Below are 24,950 nucleotides of genomic sequence, written 5' to 3'. Positions count from 1 at the left end.
AGGGTTCATCGTGAATGTTTTCTTGGGTAGAGTTTTTAACCTCTGTTGCAGCTGCAGGATTGGAAAATATATGCATTAAAGCAATTAAATTCTAAAAAAAAAAAATGTAAGAGGCATAACATACCAGTAATGTGTGCATGATAGGGTTTATTACAGAAAATAAACATACATTAAAATTAGCTACAAGACAGAAACTATGATTTCATAAACCACATGCCCCGAAATGTTTATAACAATATTATAAGGGCTTCTTAGTAAAAGTGTATCAATGAATTTAGAGAGATTAGAGTCATTTGAAAGTCAATCAAAGAAAGACATGATAAATTCTATAATTCTCTACCTCAATATGAAACCAGGAAAAAATGTGTAAGCATGTATCTCTGTGGGTATGCGGTATCTTATTGCTGTCTGATTATGAATGAAGTTCTCAATCTAAAGAGATATGTTGTTCTGAACCTCAATTATGTGTTCTAGAGAATGAGGTGTATCCTCATCTTCACCTCAACTTCCAACAATGTGGATTAGTTGGGTAGAAGTAGAACCCAAAGCGGAAAGTAACAAGTGGACAGACTTTAATTCAAAACCTGTATTTCAGAACTAGCTGAAGATAGTATGTACGCCTTGAAGGCAGGAAGTTTCCTCTGATGGGAACAGCACAAGATTGAGTGACCACTTAGAAGAACAATGTGGAAATGAAGGTAACATCAGAAAGATGATAGACTTAGAACTGTCAGCTCCTTCTAATACCAAGATTCATTCTAAGCAAGGGAAATTAACCATATGACACTGAACTTGCAGTTCCTTCTCTTTTCTATATCTTTCTTTCTGTTACACGACTCTTCCGCCATCCCATGTGGTACCATATATAATTTTTTAACCCGGCACTGGAAATGGTTTTCAATATGTGCCTAATTGAAAACCACTGACTATAATGTTCAATTTTAAGTTTGTGATTGTCAAATTTCTCTCTGAAACATTTTGTGTTATCAAGTCATAATGACAATATTGAGTTTAAATTGAATTTAATTGATTCTCTAATTGGGTTTTACTTTTCCTTTGCTGAATCCAATCATTCTGAAATATTGACTATTAAATTAATTTTACAATATCACAAGACAAATTGTAACACTAAATCTTCTAAACAAATTCAGAATCCTTGGTATTTGAATCATTGTCATCCAATAGTACTGTGCACCATATGCACAATTTGGGGCAATTATATTTTGTTTGTTGGGGCAGGAAGTATATAAAAGTTTTAAATTCTTATATATTCTCAGTTCATAGCTTAAATCACATAAATAAATGTCAATGAACTAATATTTAATGTGTTAAAATAATAGAGCAGATATGCTTTCTATGATATATATCAAATTATATAATATATTATTTTATATGATATAAATCTTATAATGATTACAGTTTCATTTATGAATAAATAATAAATATATTGTGTAAAAAATTATGACTATTACAAATTTACAAAAATTGGTTTGGGAAGCATTTTATCTTAGGAATACTGAAAATAACAATTTGGTTCAACAAGACAAAATGCACACGGATTTCTGAAAAGAGAATACAGCTATTTTGTGTCATATAATTGAATACATGAGTTAGAAATCAGCTTCTATAATTAAATCGATGGACCAATTAGAAACCTAGTTGTTTAAAATAAACCATTTGACCCCTTTAAAAAATGAAAATTTAATTATACTGTATATTTGAAGCAATTGGAAAGAATTACGAGTACATGACAACATTCCTGATGCAAATGAAAAGGCTACATGTTACTGTGATTTGGTATTGGAAGCCTGAGGTGAGGTCCTCTGGTTAGCACCAAGTTGTAAGTCATGTTTGTTCTCATAGGAACAAAGAAAGTGGGTGTTGTTATTTTTTTTTTCCCTAAAAATGAAAAGAAAAACAGAAACAAGGCTCAAAAACTAATTAAACTTGCTGCAACAGAAATGAAAGCATTTTGATGCAACTTATTAAAGGGAAAATGCTGTGAAATTAACAGTAATCAAAAGCTAATTAAGGTTGATGCAATAGGAACAGTCAAAGAATGCTTGATAACATTTATTGAACTAAAGAGACATGGCTTTCAAAAAAGGACACATGTAGAATAAAACTCAAGTAATTACAGAAAAGATGCCAAAGCAGAGTGTACCACTATAGTACATATAAATAAGGAGTCATTTGAAAGACATAATTCCTCATAGAATCTTGATTTTAGTTAATAAACATGTCTCTATGAGCAATAAGAGATTGCAAGAAGTGATGCTATCATTTATTTTTCCTCTTTTCATATCAAGCATCACTTGCAATTCTTAAATTGCAATGATGAAATTTTTTTAACTGAATGACTTTATAAAATCTGTAAAGTGTATATAGCCATTTATTTAATCTAAAATATAGTAAGTAAATTCAGTATTTTCCTGAATGTATAAAGATATAGGATTTGTATGTTTTCCTTCTCATCATGAAATGAGTGACCCTGCATTTACAGTATGTGATTACTTTTGCTCTTTCAGTCTCAATTCCTTTTATCTCTATTAATGCTAACTACATAGAAAGGTAAATTGTGTGCATGTGATTTATGTTATGCACATTCACAGAGCTCCATAACAGGGCAGGAAAGAGTACAAATACTACCAAGGTTAAAGCTGAGAAAAAAGGGCAAAGAATAACTGAAAACAACATAATTGTTTATGTGCATTCATTATTGCTATTTCATACGACCTAGGTAGGAGGAGAAAAATATACACATAATGAAAGTAATTATTATAAGATTACAAAAGAGACAAGGGGCAAGGGTTGTAAAAATACCAATCTCCATACAATCCAGAAGTGTCTTCTGTAACTGCATAGACAAGACATTGTACTATTTTAAAAACTAAAAAGAGATTTGATGCCGCTAGTAAAGCAAAAGGAAAAAAAAAAAAAAAATCAAAGCAGCTTTTTTTATTCCTCCCAGGCACTAATCTATACAATGAGTTATAGTCACCAGGTGAGCAGCAATGCTAATTAGAGTACTCCAGTCTTGGCTGTTAAACTTGCTTCAGGAAAGAATAGCTGTGAGGAGGAGACATGTGGCAATAGACCATGGCTCTTAAACTTCCTCGCGTATGTTCCAGAGAGGAACTTGATAAAATGCATGTTCTGGGGACCGCCCCCAGTGATTCTGATTTTGTAGGTCATGTTAATCCAAGGCATCTGAAATTTTAACAAGCTCCCTCAAGTGGATTTGTAGTAAGGACCTTTCAATTACATTTTGAGCAGTAGGTTATATGTTCCTTAAAGGCAGTAAGTGTTTACTCACCTTTGGACCAACTGAGACACTGTGGTCACCTCCATAACCCCATCCCCATTCTATTATTGTAACTGGGATAAAATTTAAATCAATGATTCATATTTTATATGTTGTATAAATATAAAAACATAGTACAGAGCAAATAAGATGTAATTTAGTTAAATACCTGATGATTTTCATTCTTGGTTGTAAGTCAAACTCACCAGGGGTCTCTTTAAAATACTATTTCTGGAGCTAGGCTCAAAAACAATCGAATCAATCTCAGGGGGTGAGCCCTGTGTAGACACAGGCTGTATTTTTAAGCCTGTACTGAGATGTAGCAAAGATTGAAAGTGACTGACTGTGAGAGTTAGAGCAATTTATCAACAAAAAAACATTTCTAATGAGAAATTTTGAAATTTCTGATCAATTGCAATAAGATCCCATTTACCATGCCACTTCTTAAGACGTGCTCTGATGGCAAGGTTTGACTTATTTCTTTTTCCAATTTTACACAACTGCTATTTCAAAATTTTAGGTTAATTTCTCTTTTTCTGAGGTGTTTATAGCTTCTTTTGTTTCATTTAAATTTGTTTTTAAACTAATACATAAAAATCATACATATTTACAGGGAGCCATGTGATGTTTCAATACATGTAACGTTTAAATCACAGTAAACATATCTATCTTTTTAAACATTGCTTTTTATTGCAAAAACATTCAAATTCCTTTCTTCTAACTTTTGGAAATATATATGAGTATGATCTATATTCACTCTACTGTGCAATAGCATACCTGAACTTCTTGCTCCTCTCTAAACTGTAACTTAGCACCCATTGATTGACCTTCCCCCATTCTTCCTTTACCCCAACTCTCCACCAAATATGGTAATTGTGATGGGCTGATAGATCTGGCTCCATGAGAATGTTAAATGTGATGGGCTGACAGATCTGGCTCCATGAGAATGTTATAGGCCAGACTCTAAGGGAAAAGACTAAACAGACTCCATTTTGCTCTGAGACTCCATGTTATGTAGGAAATAAGTTTCTACCATGAGAACACCCCGCCTCTGTGCCCATCATCAGTTAATTAGTGTGACATGTTTAATAATATACAATGGCAACTCCTATGTAGTGAAGAATTGCTCTCTTTTGATTCCTATTGCTCCTAAACAATGTACCATGTGAACAGTGATTGTGTGGATGTTAGTAACCAGTTTGTACCTAGGTAAGGGTCATTTTGACCCACGTCCCCCTCTGTCTATGATCTCGTGATGTTAGTTTGTAGTTTTGAATCATAGCAACAGACACTTAACGATTAATGTGATTTTTGGTATAAGAACCCCTACAACCCTGTGGTCAGGGCTGTTCTCCCAATAGCCATTTTTGGGGGCATTGTGTGAGACAGTCAGCTGGCCAGCTTAATAAAGACTCTCAAATTTGGACTTCTCAGTGGTGATCGGTCTGTTCTTAAGTTGCACCTCGTAACAGTAATCACCATTCTTTCAAATTTTGTTAGATGAACTTATTTAGATTCTGTAAACAGGTGAGATGGTGCACAACTTATCTTTCTGTTCCTGGCTTATTTCACTTAGCATCTCCAGTTTCATCTATTTTATTGCAAATGACAGGATTTCATTTTTTTATTGCTAATAATGGTCTATTACGTATCACATTTTGTTTACCCATTCATCTGTTGATGGGCACCTAGGTTGATTCCATATTTTAACTGTTGTAAATAGTGCTACAATAAACATGGGCACACAGGTATCTTTTGGTATGCTGATTTTCCTTCTTTTGGACACAAACCCAAAAGTATGATAGCTGGATCATATGATAGATCTGTTTCTAGTTTTTTGAGGAATCTCTATATTTGTTCTCCATGATGTCTGTATTATTTTCCATCCAATCAAACAGTGTATAAGAGGTCCTCTTTTTCCACGTGCTCATCAGCAGTTATTAATTTTTGCTTTCATGATAATAATAAATGCAACTGGACAAGAGGCTATCTCATTGTGGCTTTGCATTTCCCTGATGATTGATGATCTCAAGCAGTTTCTCATATATTTGTTGACCATTTTTATTTCTTGCTTTGAGAAAGGTTTGTTTTGAAGTCATTTGCTGATTTTTAGTTGGATTACATTTTTGTTTGTTTTGGTTTTTGCAGTTATTAATTATTTTAGTTCCTTACATATTTCAACCCTCTGTCAGATTAATTTCTCTGGTCAAATCCCATAATGTTTGGTATGCCATGTTTCATTTTCATTGATTTTCAAGTAATTTTTAATATCCTTCTTGATTTTGCTTTGATCTATTTATATTTCAAAAGTAAGCTGTTTAATTTCCATGTATTTTTACAATTTCCAAAGTTTATCTTGCTATTAATTTCTAGTTTTATTGCATTGTGATCAAAAGAGATGTGCAGTATTATTTCAAATATTTTAGAGATGAAATGAGTATATTGTAGGCAACATATAGTTGGGCCTTGGTTTTGTTTTCCTCTTTAAATCCATTTAATTATTCTCTTTCAATATTAGAATTCAATGCATTTATATTCACAGTAATTATCTCTAGGTAACTTCTTACTACAGTCATTTGGTGACTTGTTTTCTAGTTCTATAATTTCTTTTTCCTTCTCCTATAGTCTTCCTTCGTGTTTAACTAATTTACTCTAGTAGTATGTTTTGATTCCATCCTAACTACTTTTGGGTTTGTTGGGATGTTTGTTTTATTGCTTACATTTTGATTATAATATGTTTAGAACTGACAGCAATGGATCATGATTGTAAATACTGGAAAAGAAACAAAAGCGAACAAAATTACACTAATTAAAAACAAAAAACAACAACAAAAAAAATCCTCTACTCTTGTCCTCCATCCACTGCACTTGTCCCGAATTCCACTTTTAATTTTTGATATATCGTTTATATCATTCCATTTGCTTATTTCTTCAAACATTAATGTATTGTTCTTAATTACTATTATGCTTTAGATGTGGTGTCCTCCACAAGCTCACATGTGAGAGAATGCAAGAATGTTTAGAGGAGAAATGATTGGGTTATAGCCTTAATCTAATCGGTGATGGGATTAACTGAGTGGTAACTGGAGGCAGGTGGGGTGTGGCTGGAGGAAGTGGTTCATAGGGGTGTGGCTATGGGGTATGTATTTATATCTGGCCAGTGGAGTTTCTCTCTCTCTCTCTGCTTTCTTATCATGATGTAAGCTGCTTCCCTCCACAACACTCTCCCACCACGATGTTCAGCCTCACCTTGAGCCCCAAAGAATGGGGCCTACCTTCTATGAATCTCTGAAACCGTGAGTCCTCAAATAAACTTTTCCTCCTCTACAATAATCCTTTAGTCACAGCAGTGAAAAAACTGATTAAAACAATTATTTTAGTTGTCTTCATACTGCAGTTATAAGTTGTTTATCTATGACGTTTACAATATTAGAGTATTTCGAATTTGTCTACATATTTTTACCATATACCTTCCAATGTTTTCTTCTTACCCGTTAGTGTTTGTCTCAGTTTGACGAACCCCATTTAGCGTTTCTTGCAGAACAGGGATGCTGGAGATTTATTCTCTCAGCTTTGTTTGTTTAGGAATGGCTTTATCTTTTCTTCACCTCCAAAGTATAGTCTGTTTGGTTTCAGTATTCTTTGTTGGTTCTTTTGTCCTTCTTTACAGTGAAAATCTCATATCACGCTCTCCTATCCTGTGAAGTTTCTGCTGAGAACTCTGCTGTCAGAATTAGGACATTCTTGCATGTTTTTTCTTTTCTCTTATTGTCTTGAGAAACTTTTCTTTATCTTTCACCTTTGTGAGCTTGATTATAATATATCATGTAGCAGATTTCGTTTAGTTAAATGTGGTGACCTTTAACCTTATGGTGCCTAGAGGTTTGTATCTTTCCCTAGGTTTGGGAATTTTTCTCTTGTGATCTCTTTGAATAAGCTCACTACATTTTTGCCTTCTCATATCCCTCTTGAACCCCAATTACCTAAATATTTATTCTTTTAATACTGTCCAAGAATTTCCATAAGTTTTCTTCCTTCTTTTTTCCTTTTTTCTCCTCCATGTATTTTCAAATAACAAGACTCTAATTATTTGATTTGATCTTTACTACTGTTGATGACTTCTATTGTATTTTTAATTTCATTTCTTATGTTATGCAGCATTTTTATTCTCATCTAGTGTGTTTTTCACCATTTAAAATTTCATTTTGTTTATTTTTTAGCTCAAGAATTTTTTTGATTTTTAAAATTTATTTGCATTTCTTCGATAAGTTTCTCTGTTATAATATTGCATTATTTCTTTGTGCTGTCTTGAAACTCATTGAGTTTCCTTAAATAGCTTGTACAAAGTTCGTCATCATAGAGTATATCCATACCAGTTACTATCTGGATGGTTTCTAGCACCTTTTTTTTACCATTAGGGAGGTTCCTGGGTCTTCCCTAATGCTTGTTGGTATCCAATGCTATCTGCACGTTAAAGGTTTAGGTACTTATTCTAATCCTACAATCTGACTTTTTTTATACCTGTCTTTCCAGAAATTCAGTTCTTCTTGTTTATACTACTTATGTTATTTTGGCACTAGATGGAGCCCCAAGTTCAGGTTTGCTATAAGTCAGGTTTGCTATAAGTTGCTGGTATGTTGTCACTGATACAGCACCAAAGGGTAATCTAAGTCCAGGTTTTTCCAAATTTACTTGGCAAGTTGCTCCACATGAACTAAGAAAGTGCTTACAAAGGGTAGTCCATCCCCACAAGCTTCTCCTTGGGGCCAGGGTAAGCCCAAACACCTCACTCAACTCCAATGACCCTGTCTCTAGACAAGAACTATGGAATTCTGTCTGGCTCTGCATGTAATCACCACAGAAGGATCAACTTCCAGGTCCTATGCCATGTCTGTGACCCTGCACATTGCAGTGTTCAAGTAAGTTCCACCCTGAGCTGATAACCTTCCAAGGCCTACACTTTCATTGGCTGCCTACTGCTGACCCAAGACCATTGCAACCAGTCTCATGTGATTTTGGCTGAAAAGAAGTCTGACAGACTGGGACCATTTATCTCTACCTGTGTATGGGTTATTCTACAGGTTACATCCACAGGCACTGCCACAGAAATGAGGGTCAGAACTGAACTCCAAAACAAAGTCTTATGCAAACTTTCATGCCCTGCTTCCCAGGAGCACTACTGCTCCCGACTCTGCTGGCCCAAATGTGTGAGAGTGGTGTGAGAGTGATGCCTTGGCTGCCTGGCTAATAAAATTCCAGCAACTCTGTCTGTGGGTGCAGGCTTGTGGCGGGGATCATGAGACTCTGATCAGAACTGAGTTTTAAGTCTATGACCTGAATTTAATTTTTTCTCCTTTCCCAAATTGAGAGGTGTATCTCCACACTGCATTACTTGGTGGAGGGAGAGGGCTGACCCGGGCCACTCTATTCGTCCTTCCTCTTTCAGTGAATTTTTTTTTTCCTATTATTACACTAAAAATGGGCATTGTGGTCTCTCACCTTGCTTTCTTAGCTCTTGTGAAGGTAATTTGGTGTGTACATAGCTGTTCAAATTGGTGTGTCTGTGGGAAACAATCATGACAGATTCTTACTCAGCTGGTATCTTGCTATGCTTTTTCTATAGTTTCTTTCTGAAGATTAATGCATGTATTTGCCTTCACAATGCTTGTGAAGCAAGCATAAATGGACTCTTTTTGTTCTTGGAAGTAAAATGAGCTAAAAATCACAAGTTGTTGTCAGCCCTTTCCCTCGCCCCCACATTTAACAAATCTGTCCCTGTTGGAATAGCACAGAGGCAGTAAGTAGAAAGAAAACAACACAAGAAAGAAAGGGAAAGTGAGTCTCAAATCTGAGGTTGCAACTGATTCTGAGATCTCATTCTATCCCAATTCTCACAGCTGAGTTTTCAATATTCCCTATTTTGTGAAATTGTGCAAATTTTTGTTTCTATTACTTGTGCCTCAAACACTCCAGACTTTAGAATCTTGGTCCAAGTGGTCTTTGTACAGTTCAGCATCCCTTGATCAAGTTACATTCCTCTGAAGTTCTTCCAAAGGAAAATAGTGCAACATAATTTTATTTTCCTCTCTTACCACACCATCTTACCTACTTCACACTATCCTGGGGTGAATAATTCCATTTGACCACCTGTCTTTTTAAAGACCCAATTCTGTTGTTATTTATAATAGTCACAAATTTCAAAATGAAAACAAAATATTAGTGATATATGTAATTTTTATGAAAAAATCATACTACAGCCAGAGTAGCTCAAATAAAACTTTTGTAGAAATAATCATTAAAATTAATTTAAAGTGTTTAATATTACTCAGGGAGTAATCTATAAAGTCATTTGATCTTCACTATAATTTCAAGCATGATTGCATAGGACCCTGTGTTTAGATGGACTCCATGCTTGGTTTGAAACTCTGTCAGCAGTGATTTGGTTTAATGTTCTTACTTTTGCCAACTATTATTTTGTCATGAAGAGGCCTCACATTTTTACTTTTCACTGGGTCTCACAGACTATATACCCAGTTCTGATCCAGTAGGTATTTTAATGATACAAATGTTTGCAGTCCCTTTTTCAAATTCATATAGCTCTTAAGTTGTTGGATGAGATTCCTATACTGGACATTTAACACCTTTCATTGGTTCCTTAACCACTATGAATGCTCCGGCTGCCTGAAATTCAAATTGAGCATATAGATGAAGTAAATATAAAATGAAGTCATCAAAAAAATAAACTTAAAGCTTATCTAAATGATTAATCATGTCTTCTGATTTATGTATATTAATAAAAATGTCCAGTGAATTGGTATCCACATGCCAATATATCAGTGGTACATGTACTGTGAGGGTTACAAGGGAAGGAACTATTTGTATATTTATCCATCATAAAGATGACCTACTTTAATCTTGTTTTTTTTTTTTTATAACATGTCCCATAGATAATTTCCCCATATTACGTAAGATAAGGTATAACATACATCGGTTGTGATAGTTACCTTTCAGTAGAGACTAATTTCAGAAGTTATGCACTACATTAAAAGTGGACTCTACACTAAAACACCTGCGGAACAACAACAGAGTGGAATACTTTTTAATTAGACATTATGTTGTTTATCAGAACTCACTTAGACATTTTCAAGAAATCCTTGTACTGGCTCAAGATTCTCCTGTGTATAAAAGCTCAAAAATGATTGTCAAAGCAAAAATATCGGTTCCAAAGAATTAATGATAACACAGAACTGACAGACTTGGAAAAAATAAATACATAAATAAAACTCACTTTGTACAAATCACTTTCCCATAGTTCCATTGTTCCCTCCTCATCCAGATACTTTAAGCCCACCATGATGAATTATTCTTCCTTAATGCTTTGGAAGTTTTCTGTAATGGGGCTTCTTTTCCTAATGGAATTTTAGGTTAAAAAAAAAATCCTCATGTTTAAAATTTTGGTTAGTTAAGATTATTGAATATGTGTAAGTGTGTTTCTATTTCAGAGGAAGGAGGATATTACACAAACAAGTTAAACAGCATCCTTAATTATTGCCCTCCTTTTGGTGTCATTGGTACATTCCAATGAATGAAGCAGAGAGTCCCACATTTAACTTCATGGACATATTACATGAAAGACTCAGCTACACTAATTTTAATTTGTATTGTTAAAAAATTAGGAATATTATAAAATAAATGACTTATATATATTCTGAATCATATCTTAGATTATATAATACCAGTGAGTACTAGATAGATTTTTGCTTTTTGCTTTTTTTGTTTGTTTCTTGAATTATGCTGTATGGAAACTGGGTCCTTCGTTTTTAAAGCTAAAAAGATTAACAGTCTCTTCTGTGACTACCATGATCAATAAGTTCAAATTCTTCCTCAGGTGTTTAATTAGACGTCACTGAAATAACTGTCCCCATTATCTGGATTATATTTGTCCCCACGCTTTAGTTGTTTGGCCACTAACATAGCTATATGGATGCTGCTCTGCTTATATCAAAATCTTTAAATATATAAACTCTGGAATCAATACACTGATATGTAGTTTCATGAAAGAGAAAGATAGCTTTAAAACGCCTATTCAGTTTTAGTCATGCAGGAGGGATCGTCTTTGAAGTTTCCTGGCCATCTTCTTCGGTGCACAACATAAATTACTCCAATTCAGTTTCTATTACCCTCAATTCCAGCCCCATTAAATCTTTCCAAATAGATATCCTTTATGTCACACACGTACAGTGAAATTCAAGGCCCTTTTTATCATATAGTTAAGGGGTGCCACATACTGCTCTCAAACATGGAGAGTAATTTCCACATTTTAAAGCAACAAATTAATCCTGACCTCCACTATTGACTCTTGAAAAGGGAGCCTGATCGAGGCCTTGATCAGTTTGCCTCTAAAAATTTCTAATTATTGTTAGCAGTCAGCAGAAGGTAGAAAGAACCTGAAGCTATGTGTGACCACAATATCTTCTTTTCTTTCCCTGGAATAAATTATTATCTATGACAATAGCAAATGGTCATTTTTACAATCATGCCTTCTTGGGCTTTTCCTTTAACTATTCTCAGCTCACTACACTAAAAGAAAATGCACTTTAGCAGCAAGTTACACAACTATTTAAAGGGGTTGCTCTCTTTCCCCCTGAAAAAAAGCTCTGTAAGTAAGCGATGATATAAGGTGAGGTGCTATCAGAGTGCTTCTGTCCCTTCATTACAAGCCATCGACATCATTTGTATTCTATTTGGCATCTCAAAAGTAAAGCACCTTTTCAAAACTGATTATTTATGAGCAATTATAACATTTAAAATATCAGCCTATGTGAGGGTAATACTTAAAATATTTTCTTCATTGAGGGTTTTTAAACACGTACTGTGGTTTAGTGCCAGGAATTAACTAGAGATATGGCAACTTTCAGTAGAAATAAAGGGACTTACTTGAAAAGACCTAATTAAAGAGAATATTCACTAGTTAGAGACATTTTTATACAGAGAGTGTATGAATCAGTCTACACCAAGTCTTTGTAAGAAAGGGATTTAGATCTAAAATATTTTCTGTAGTTACAAACAAGGTCTCTAAGATTCACTTTGGAGATTAATTTGCAAGTTCCTTTACTAAGTAAAACAGGAAGAGATAAAGTATGGAGAGTCCTTAGGAAAAACACCAACAATGAAGACAGAAAAACGAAAGGCATTATCATTCTATAAAATACACTTGAAACAAAATTCATTGAGAATCTAAGATTTTTTGTAGCTGTGCTTTTTCCAAAGGTTCACAGTACCTTACACAGCTTCTTGAAGTTTTCCAAATGAAAAATGCCCTTGTGAGCTCCACTTCCAGGCAATCTTTGATTATTTCCCTAGGACTCAGAATGAGCAATGATTAACAGGACAAGGCCAAGTCAGAAAACGAAAAGAAAAAAAAAAAAAAAAAAAAGAAAGAAAGAAAACTGAAAATGTTCTCATGGTAGCTGCCCATCACACATTTCAAATTTTAAAGTGTAGCTTTTTAAAAACTATCAAAATATGTCTATCAAAACATTAATCATAAATATATGAGAAAAAGGCAATCCCAGCAAAAACTATTAGGGCTTTGGGAGTAAAGTTTTTCTAATTTATGTTCTTTCTTTCCTTTTCTTTTTTAATTTTAGTATAGTAATCTTCCTTAATTTACAGTTACACTTTCTTCAGTTTTAGCTACAAGTGGTCCACTGCACTTCAAAAGTATGAAATGCCAGGCATGGTGGCACATGCCTGTAACCCCAGTGGCCTTAGGGAGATTGAGGCAGAAGGATCACAAGTTTGAGTCAGTCTCAGCAACTGGGTAAGACGCTAAGAAACTCAGCAAGATCTTGTCTCAAGATAAAACAAAATTAAAAATGGCTGGGGATGTGGCTTAGTGGTTAAGTGCCCCTGGGTTCAATCCCTGGTTAAAAAAAAAGAATTCCAGAAATAAGCAACTCATAAATTATAAATAGTAGGCTGTTTATGAATAGCATGATGAAAAATCATGCTGACTTATGCTGTCTTCCCTTCCTTTTATTCATCATATTCATGCTGTATAGGCTACCCACCCAGTAGTCAGTAACCAACTAACTTAACAGATCAGCAGCTATGACATTGTGGTACTTGAATATAGAGTTTTTTACTCTCTGCAGTTTTAGGCATCCATTGGAGGTCTTGAATATAAAGAGGAAATTACTGGATACAGAGGCCTAGAGAAGTTAAATAAGTTGATAATGTTTACAAAAGTCAGAATGGACTAAAATTGAAGAGGTTAACAGTAAATTCTCAACCTTGAATAATGATCATGTTTTGATATTAATATTCCTAAAAAATGTTGCCCAACATAGTGGATCAGAAGATGACTTTAATATATTAAAATAATGCACACCCACTCAGGTTAAATATGATTAAGATGTAAAATGTAGATTTTTTTTTCTATTTATACACCCAAATTCATCACATTGATAATTTTTAACTTCTGTGTTTTTTGGCTGTACTGTAGACAGTTTTCATAAGGTCATAGTTTAAATCACAAATAATTAGAAGCTTCATGTTAATCTTTGATTTGTATACTGGATAATAATTGTGTTTAGCTTAGAATTTTTACATTTATAATTTTTAAAAACAGCATAGTATGTATTAATGTTAAAGAATTATTTTAGCATTATATACACATTTCTCTCATTTTAAACAACATGAAATGAAAAATAAACACAAACATTAGACCCATGATTCTCTTTCATTTTAAGAATTATTTGATAGTCGAAAGAAGTGATTTGGGGTTTTTAGTTTATTAATAAAGAATTTATAAATGGTTCAAGCTTACATACTATAACTTTCCATATTAAAATTAACAGCAATGCATAAATGGAAAGATACCTCATGTACATGAATTAGAAAAAGAAATTATAAAATTTCCATGTTACCTAAAGTCATCTACAACTTCAATGTCATTCCTATCAAAATTCCCATGGCATTCTTCACAGAAATAAAAAAAAAAAGTCCAAAAATGTCTATGGAGCTCCCTCAAAAACCAGGATAGCTGAAACAATATTAGGCAAAATGAACAAACCTGAACACACAAGTTCTCAGTTTTTCAACAGTTTTACAAATCTATATTAATCAAAACAGTATATTACTAGCATAAAACCAGACATACAGATCAACAAAATAGAATGTAAACAGAGACCAGAAATAAACCAATGGATATGGGTCAACCAGTTTTGACAAGAGTGCCAAGAAAATGGGAAAAGATGTCTCTTCAATCAACTATGCTGGGAAAACTGGATATTCACATGCAAAATAATGAAATAAGACTCTTATCCTATGCAACACACATGCACACACCCAAAGATGATTAGAAATAGATTAAGGAATTAAATGTAAGATGCAAAACCATAAAACTGCTAAGGAGTAGCTGGGTGTGGGCACGCATGCCTGGAATACCAGCTGCTTGGGAGGCTGAGGCAGGAGGATTGTGAGTTTAAAGTCAAACTCAGCAATAGCAAGGTGCTATGCAACTCAGTGCCACCCTGTCTGTAAAAATAATACAAAATAGGGTTGGGGATGTAGCTCAGTGGTTGAATGCCCCTGAGTTTAATCCCAGGTACCTACCCCCCCAAAAAAAAATCAAGAAGTAAAGATCCTCAATATTGTTAATTATTTTTTTTTTCTGAGTATGACACAAAAAGTCTGAGCAGCAAAAGCAAAAATAAAAAAGTGGAACTGTGTTAAGCTAAAAAGCTTTTGAAGAGCAAAGGAAGCAATCAACAAAATGAAAAGGCAACCAAGGGAATAGGAGATAGTATTTGCAAAACAAATATCTGATAATGTACTAATATACAAGCATTATCAAGAACCTATACAACTTAATGGAAAACATAATTATAACCACAAATAAAAAAAGCGAAGACCCAAATAACATGATTACAAAATAGCACAGGCTCTGAATACAATTTTTTTCTAAAGACAACATAAAAATGATCAACAGATATATAAAGGGGTTAAACATATTAATCATCAAGACAAACAAATAAAATCCCCAATGGGATCACCTCATATCTATTAGGATGACCATCACCAAAAAGACATGAGAAAACCAGTACTGGTGAGGGTATGGAAAAATGAACACTCATATGCTGTTAGTGGAAATGTAAAATGGTGATAGTCATTAGGAAAAACAGTAAGGAGTAAGCCAAAATAAAATAAATCAATATGTGGAAAAGATATCATAGCCTATAAAAGAATATAGCCCGAATATCCATAAATGGATGAATGATAACAAAAATGTGGTATATAAACACAAGAAAACACTATCTATTATTATAAAAGAAAGCCTGCCATTTGAAAGAACAAAGATGAACCTCGAGCACATTAAACTAAGTGAAATAAACTAGACCCAAAAAGACACATACTACATGATCTCATGTATATGTGAAATCTAAGAATTTTGAACTTGTAGAAGCAGAAAATAGAATATTGGTCACCAAAGACTAGAAGCAGGGGAATGGAAGTGAGTTGTTGGTCAAAATGTATAAACTTTCAGTTATAAGATGAAATTATGGGGATTTAGCATAAGACACGGGTAGTGATGGATGTGTTTATCAATTTGATTATGGTAACTATTACCCAGTACAGTACATTTATCAAATCATCACATGGTACACCTTGAATATATATAATCTTTGTTTTAAAAATTCCAGTAGAAATGTGTAGGGATTTCTTCCTATGGATAAAGGAAAGTACAGCATAGCAGGATTCACTACTATTTCTAAACACATTAAAATGAGCTTCGGTAAGAGTCTCCTTTTGAAACCTTTCACATGAACATTTCTAATACATTGTTCCTTTAGTAGTCTCTGGTCTGATTCCTATACAATGAAAAGAATAGAATTTATAAAATGATAAAACAAAAGATAATAATTACAGTTTTTTTTTTTTTAAAGTAGAATTATCCCCTGTTGCCTAATTTACTTACACTGACTTGAATTTTCATAGTTTTATAATTTCCTGGTCAAAGTATTTGATATTTAAGAAAATATATTTTTATGGATCTACACAACACAGCATATATATGCATTACTACATGTACCTGAAAAAGTAATAAAATGCATATTTTATAAAATGTACTAGAATTCAGACAGCCATTATAATTTTCTACAGAGCTACCACCCACTATAACATTTGTAAGAGACTGCAATTTCTACAAGCACTGCTGGAGGGCTATCAAGTTTTTATGGTCATATATTTTCATATTATGTTGTCCAAAAATGATTATTCATTTACTTAAATGTTCAATTTTATTCAATAAAAAGAAAGATCTCAATGAAACCTACTGCGATTTCCTTAATACCCTCTCTTTGAGATCATTGAAATAGGCAATATTAATGGGGCTTTTCAGCGTCCTTCATGCAATTTCTAGCCTGCGTGTGTGACCCTCCATTTTGAGGTCAATTTGGGTAACTTAGTGAAATTAGAATTTCCCACATAATCTCTGAGCCACAAAGAATTCAATAGTTCCTGAGTACATTTATCTTGCAATCAGAATATAACAACGCTGTATCAAATCTAACTTCCACTTGATTTGTAATTGCAATGATATTTCTTCAAAAATGGTTGCAATTTTCATATAGAGACTCAATTCTCCAAATGGGTTAAACAGAGCTCTCCATTTAACAAAAATAAAATTTTAATATTCATTTTGAGGGGGTTAATAGTCTTTTTCATTAGGATACAGGAGCACACACTAAGAATATCTTTCTGCCACCTGAGTAATCAATGAGCCAAATATGCTTATAAATCTTCCAGAAATTCCCCACGGTTCAATTCAAAGAAAAATATTTATTCTTCTTTGTCCCCTCTCCATCATTTCTTCACTATTATTTGGTAACTAAAGGGGAAATTCTTTTCATCTTCAAGTGAGAAGAAAAAAGAGGTTATTTCACACTTAACTTCTGCCTCTTAAAACAATTCCAGTTATTTACATTTTTGGTAATCATGAAAGCATAAGTGATACAAAAAGTTGTTTAGAACAAAAAGAACTATAAAAACCTACAATCAGGCAAACCATTCATTTCACTACTGTTATTTTAATGATTGAAATGTGAACATGTGATTTGTCATTATTTTAAAAGAAGTAGAGTGCAAAGTAATGATTATGTCTAAGTGCATTTGTTCATTAAATAGTACAGTGGGCAGCTTTACACAAAAAAATAGAGTCATGCTTGCCAATAATTACACACATCCCATGATTAACTCATTGGTACTGTATAGGGCTATTCAAAAAGTGATTGATAATGTACTTGGAAAATGTATAATAAATGAGTCATAGTAGAATGAGAAAGTTTTTTTTAATTATGCTGAATTTCTGTAAAGTACATGATAAAATAAAAGGTCAGTAATTATACTGTCATGATACAATTACAAAACTAATCTCTAAGTTATACTATTTTACTTGCAAAGATATATTATTGGAATTGTGGAACATAGCAATTATTAATTAAAAACAGTTTATACCAGAAATCATTTTCAATAATATCCACATTTCTGGAGTGTTAAGAACACATTTAAAAAGAATTACAGAGACTAAGCTCTGATAATTGAACTAGTATTTCAAAGCATCTCTACACAGGGTCATAATAAAAGTTCATTCAGAAAATATGTGATAAAATACATATTCCAGGCCTATAGTCCTTTTAAGATTATTCAGTAAATAATTGTTTTATTCACAGTGATACGTCATATTTTGCTATTTCCATCCCCTGTACTCTATGACCTACCCCATGACCTGAGAATATTCGCTAATGTGATAATAATCCTTAAGGAATGCATTTCCCCAAAGCCCTTGTCCTCTGACCAGCCAAAGAAAGGCATTGAGTAGAGACTACAGGGTAGGATAGGACTAGGGCAGGGGTCGCTTTTGGTTCTTGTAGTGGCTGCATGTTTTGAATACTGCTTAAGTCACATGCCATAGCAGATTTGAGGGTAAAAAACAATATTTTCTCCCTGTTGCTGGTGATCATGCATCTTCTGTCATTTCCTAATTTTTGTAATTGTGTGCCTTCATTCAACTCTTTTAACCTCAAACTTTTGATGGTGTCTTATGTTTTCTATATGAACTGACTACATACTCTCATGATAATTTTATTTAAATTCTTATCAGTTTTATGCTTTTGTTATACACTCAGGTCAACTATACCTCAGCTTATATAATCCATGCATTCATATATGCAAATAATTTTTCCATACAAATTATTATTTTTGGAAAGTTTTCAAAAATATTTTTAATATTTGTTATTTTTAATATTTTAATTAATCGCTTTACATTCTTCTCCTCCTATTTTCTTTTATAGTATCATATTCACAGAGGTTTAAGACATGAGTCGACACTGATTATCATTCACATCTCATCCTACTTATGTATTTGGCCAATTTGTAGCCAATATAAATTCAAAATTTTCAGTTTTTCCTACAATTGCTTTTTTTTCTTTTCCTTTACCAGTTGTTGGATTGTCTTTACTGTTTCTCAGTACAATAACCTGACCTTTGTCCAAATAGGAAAGTCTACCACTGCACCCAGCAAGCAAATTTCCAAGTGCTGAAATGAGATAAGAGAATGTGTAGCTGTTCTTTCCTCAGAATGTGTTGCTTCTCACACTTGCGTATTGTTTTAAAGACTTTGAAACAATTTAAACTTTACAAGTGATTTTCATTTTCCTGAGCATGTTCACCATCCTCCACCCAGTTTCCACTCTTAGCTCTCCACTCTACTTTAATTCTTCATCCACAGCAGTGTGCAGTGACAGCCTCCCTCCCCCCAAGAAACAGGACAGTCCTCCTTCCCTCCGTCCCCTTCACAGCTCACCTGTGCACTGTCAGCTCACCTAGGTTTTGTTGGAAATACCCTCTGATCATTTTCTTCCTCTATAAATTCACTCTAATCTTTCCATGCTCAGCTCCCACTGACTTACTATGAGGAAGACTGCACTATCAATTTCTGGTTAGCAAAGGCTGTGAGGTTGGATTGCCCAGTATCATACACTTGCAGCACTGCAAACATGGCGAACTTATACAAGTTACTAGATTTCTCTTTCCCTCAGTATTCTTATATGGGAAATGCATATAACAATTTCACCGTTGTGAGTACTATATACTTTCCAAGCACTCTGAGGTAAAATAAACTATTGCTTTTCCTCACCTACACTCCGTATGGGTGAAAAATGTGCCAGGTGGGAGCTTAAATGCAAATTGCAAAAGAAGCTTTGGGAACTGTTGTAAACTGCAGCAAAGTACTCTGCTATCTATTTAAGCCAATCTCAAAATCCATATCCTGCTTTGAGTTTTTTTTTTCCTCATCTCTCTAATTGGCTGCAATTTTTCTTAACACGCATTCATCCCTCTCCAGCAATCTGTCAGTTTTTCTTACAAGATATACTAATTATTATTATATGTCTACATCTTTACACATCTACGTGTGGAATCATAGGTATAGACAGATACATTTCTGTACAAGAATATCCACATTTTCAGAGCAGATAAAGTGTTCTGGTTATCCCTTTTACAACCATAAGTTAACTTGAAGTATAATTGTATAATGTAATTTAGTTCTTTTTAATCATGTGCATATTATTCAATTGGAATCTTCCCAAGACCATTAGTATTATTAATCACAATTCTGAAAAATAGGCATGATTTTCACTTCTTACATAACTCAGTGCATCTCAGAGTGGCAGTCCAGAAACTATTACTTACCCACAAAAGGATAAGAGTGGAAATTGAGCTTAAGATCTTTTAGAGCAACTTGACATTGCCATGACTTCCAAGTATGTGATCTGTGTCAGCAAATGTAGTTTGTAGTTTATGTTTTCATAGAAATGGTTTGGCAAGCAACAAAGGCAGAGAAATGTTTTGAAAAATTCAGATTAAAGGCTCATGCAGACCATAAACCAGTGTACTACTTCCTTCATCAAGAAAGTCTTACTACCCAATAACGATATCAACTGAACTTCAAGGTTCTTATCAATGTATTACAAACATGAATTATGGATGTAAAAATTAATTCACTAAACACAAGATTATTCTCTGTATTTTGTAATAACAGACATTGATTATTAGCAACTATACTGAAGGCCTAGAATCAGAGTTTATAACAATAACAACAACAAAAAAACTCCTCTAGTTTCTACAACAGAAAGTTCCAGCCCATTTTTAAGTTTTAAATGTGTGAACACTCATTTTCCTTCATTTTTCTGGTGTACTTGTTATTTTTAATGATTTTACTACTTCTTGCAAGAAAGAAATGTATGTTTTTTAATGCCTCATGAGATCAAAGGGCAATGTAAAAGATGCTTAGAAGAACAGTTTCTATAATTATTTATAACATGATTTCTATAAATTAAGTATACTTATTAGCAAAATAAGTCATTATCTTAATTATCTTTGTATTTCCTACTTGCAAAAGTTACCATCCATCATCTTCTAACAGTGATGGAATAGTTTGAATTTTATATTCCATCAAAAAAAGATCCACATATAGAAATGCATGAATTCTGAATTGATTTCTTTCATCAAAAAGTGCATTTACCTATAAGTTTGCAGGATAAATACTGGAACTGATTACCAATGCCAGACTGAAGATGAATTTCGAAAATGCAACAAAATTTGCCTCATTTTGTATAAAAGTTTAAAATAAGTATCCTAAGCTTGCTGAAATTGCTTCAAAATCTCTTCTTCCATTTCTGTCAATGTACTTGTCTGAGACTCATTTCTCCACTATGAAAGCTATTAATATAAAACATAGAAATATTTTAGTTTGAACATTATTCCCTGTAAGAAATACTGTAGTGAAGCCACAAAAATTAGCTAAATTAATAAGAAACAAAACATGTCACATAAAGTTTAAATAATTGATATATATGATGTTCATTCAAAGTATGAATATGAACAATTCCTATTTCACAAATTTTTGTTTCTGATTGAAGAACGATAATATATTGGAAGTATAATAGTTACCTATATTTCTCCTGATATGTCACATTAAATGAATACATACAATTTTGTAATTCTTTACTTTTTAAATATGCTGTTGTTGCAAAAACAAACAGTAAAACATTAGGAATTGCATTCTACATGTCTCACTCTTTTATCTAGTACTAATTTTTCCTTACTTTATAAAAATATCATTTGTGCTTTACCATATTTGAGAAAATGTGGTCCTCACAGATGATTTGACAAATACAGACCAGACTCCACGAAGGAGATTCGTTTCATGGTCACTGTTACAGCCCCACACCTAGGTCATTGCTCAGAACTTGTTAGTTGCATGAAGGAAGAGCTTCAGTGGCAGCAAGAAGCTAGAACAAGCCCTGCTACAAGGTCTGTTACATAACAGTATCTACCAACTCCCTCTGCAAGAAAAAAATCCAAAGGTGAATTCAGCTAAGGGGGAACTAGGATTTGGAGAGTGCTTTGCCTTCTTAGGTGTTCTTGTTCTCACCTTTTTTGTTGTTCAATGACAGGAGGGAACTTAAATTAACCTAAGAGTAGAAAGTAGATAATTCAGATCTGTGATGACTTGGAGATGTGCTTGGGGTCTTCCATAGATTCCCAGGGCTGATGTAGGACTGTTCTCTTTCCATTCCGATGACCTTTTAGTAGACATTTTTTTCCTAGCAAGGTCCCCCATGTCTGATCCTCTATTCCCTGGTCCTTGCTATCTCCCTGGGAAAATATGCAAAGGTTTCCTGACTGGCTATACTGGGAAAGACATACCTGGGGGATATAACTTTATCTACAGAAATTTGTAGGTGTGAGGAAGCATGATGTAAGGAGAGAATCGCAATTGTAAATTAACTATGTACCATTTGTCAAATATGAAAATCACCAAAGTGCTGCACAGGATTTCTTACTGACCTAAGAAATTCCTATTTTCTCTATGTCGTGTAGACTATTTATAATGATCAGCACAGAGACCATTGTAACTTCATGTATTTTAAGAGTTTTAAAAAAAATTTCAAAAAAACCATTATCATTTTAGCTCTTTAGTATATATTTAAAATCTTAACAGTATCTAAAATACCTGTACATAATTATATTTGTCACATGATTTTCATACCAATGTATTTTATTTTAGACAAGACACATTCAAGTTTTACTCCCAGTTTGCATTTTTCCTAATGATGTACACCAGACTTGGAGAGAGTGATGCCCTTACCTGTGGTGAACCTACATTGCGAAAACTCATTGTTTTGAGTTTGATGCAGATAAAAATTTAGTTCGATAACACTGACATAAAGTTTATCCTACTCAAAACACTTAGACCACTGAATTTCTCAACTCTAGTTTCAACATTCCAAACAGAAATGGATGTATTCAGCTTATACTGAGTACCTCCACTGTGCTTTGAGTTATAACCTGGAGTATGTGGGCGCTGATCTAGGTATTAACTAGAACTTACATATTGTATATTAAATGCAGATCCCATTTAACCAGATGTAGAATCTATATGAAGTATTCTCTTTTAATAGAATAAATTCTATGTGCAAATAACTTTAACATGAAGTAAAAACAGTAATTTAAGAATCTCCATTTTAAATATTATTACTTGGGTAGCTCTTGAAAGAAATGCAGATTTTAAAACCCAATTAACTTTGTACTAAGTAAACTTGTAAAACCAGACGGCTTAATAGCAGTTCAACAATATAAAATTGTAGAAGAAAACAAAGACAATAATGTAGATAAGAACAAAAATGTACATTAATGCTCATTAATGACAATACTAATTAATAAACAATTGGTTAAAGTTATGAATTAATTGTGGTTACAATTTTTATCAACAGTCTATTTTTCAATTTGCTCACTTGATTTTTTTAAAAATTATTTCAGATATTGCCTATATCTATAAACGCTGAGTGTTTTCTCTCCCCCTTGCCTCTTCAGGAAACATTTCTCCACTATTCATACAAAATAATACAATTTAGAAATACCTTTTCCTAAATATATATTTTAAAAGTTATTTTTACATTGTGAGAGCAATGAAGAGTTATAAACTAATATAGGTACTTGACATTCCCTAATTTATTTCTTTAGTCCCAGCAGGCTATTGTGAGTGATCCTTGGAAACAACAGTAAACAAGCATTTGCAGCTCTGGTGACATGTAGGAGGCAATGTTATTTTAGTACCTAAATGTGGGTGTTTGTAAGAATTAAGTCTCCTGGTTTCATACCCATTTATATTGAGACTGGTGAGTAGACTGAAGTACAAATGAAAAACTGGGAGGGGAAGCGCTGAGGGAGTGCTTTGAGTGTTCCATTTTAATCAGCTACAGATTTTAGAACAGCAGTAATTCGTAAGAAATGGCAAATCTAGATATATTATGTTTGAACTTGCAAAGCTCAATCAAATACATATAGCCCATCATTCTTTTAATGATTAAAACTGTGACTGGATGAACTGTTTTTGAAACAGTGATATATATATACATACATGTACACACACACACACACACACACACACCCCTCCAGAATATCCATAAATATCCATATTTTCTTTTTATGTGCATTGTTTGCAATTTTTTTTGTTGTTGTTTTGGGGGAGGAAAATATTAGCACAATTGTGGTAACTGTCTACACGGTCTGACCCAGCCAGTTAGCATTCCACTTAGATTTTCATGATCATCACAAGGGATATTTCCCAGATGTTTGAAAGCCATTGCAGTAACTGCTGACCATGTGCTGACTTCATATGTATTTCCAACCTGCAAATGTCCTTACAAAACTTGTGCCCAGAAATGTATATGATAAGAATATAAAGGGAATCTGATTTTAATAAGGACAAGGTTTCTTTTTATCAGTTTTATTCCACATGAAGTGGACTAAAAATCTGTGAGCAGTAATAACTATAAACAACCATGCACAGGGCCTATCATACAATGGATGGTGAACAAATAATTTGTTGAATCATCAAATGAATATACAAGTTAATCAATAAAAGATAGAATAAAAATATCAGTGTTGTAGAAATGGTTTACTTTCTTTGTGTGGTTTCAGCAAAAGAGTATATTAGCAAACAATAATGTATAATAGCAGAAAGAATTTAATTCAAGACTTAAGCCATTTTTACAAAGAGATCATGATTTACTTTATTTGCAGAAAATTTAACTATTATTTTAAAATAAAAACATTGTGGAATGTATTATAAAAAGTAACACTATAAATAAAATCTAGTTTCTATAAAATCTAGAAAATGTGGAAAATTAGACTGAATTTTTTAATGTCCCAAAATTTAAAATCTGTTGAATGCTTGGCTTGCACATATAGCCTTGAGTGTCAAAGTTCCAAATTTTGATCCATGTTTAACCTACCATATAACCAATGATTTTCAAACATATGATTTTCTTCATGCATTTCTTGAAATTGCTGGACTCAAATTACATGAAGAAAAAGAGGAGATGGTAATAATTATATGCTCCACAACCAAATATTTTCTTTATGCTTCATGAAAATGTCCAGTAATGGTATCATCATTAGTAGAAACAGAAGTAAATTCTTTAAGAAGCCTAGGAGCACACATATTAACATATATATTACACTTGAGGAGTAGACATTGAAATGAATTAATATTTTAGAAAAAAGTTGAGTCATT

At 33.3% G+C, this 24,950-nt stretch overlaps 1 protein-coding gene across 6 annotated transcripts in view; it reads right to left on the bottom strand.

Annotated features, from left to right (window-relative positions):
- The window catches only part of CADM2 (cell adhesion molecule 2), a 1,028,501-nt gene that overhangs the window by 204,525 nt on the left and 799,026 nt on the right, over positions 1 to 24,950 (bottom strand). The window contains exon 1 of one of the 6 annotated variants that reach the window (XM_079155917.1): positions 12,586 to 12,696. The exons of the other annotated variants lie outside the window; for them this stretch is intronic. The gene's annotated coding sequence lies outside the window, so the exon portion shown is untranslated. Of the gene's footprint in view, positions 1 to 12,585; positions 12,697 to 24,950 lie in introns of those variants that run through there. 6 annotated transcript variants of the gene reach the window in all.

This window comes from Sciurus vulgaris, assembly GCF_902686455.1.
Source record: "Sciurus vulgaris genome assembly, chromosome: 10".
Lineage (NCBI taxonomy): Eukaryota > Metazoa > Chordata > Mammalia > Rodentia > Sciuridae > Sciurus > Sciurus vulgaris.
Note: the sequence above shows the minus strand (reverse complement) of the source record. Positions and strands in the feature narration are given on the sequence as shown.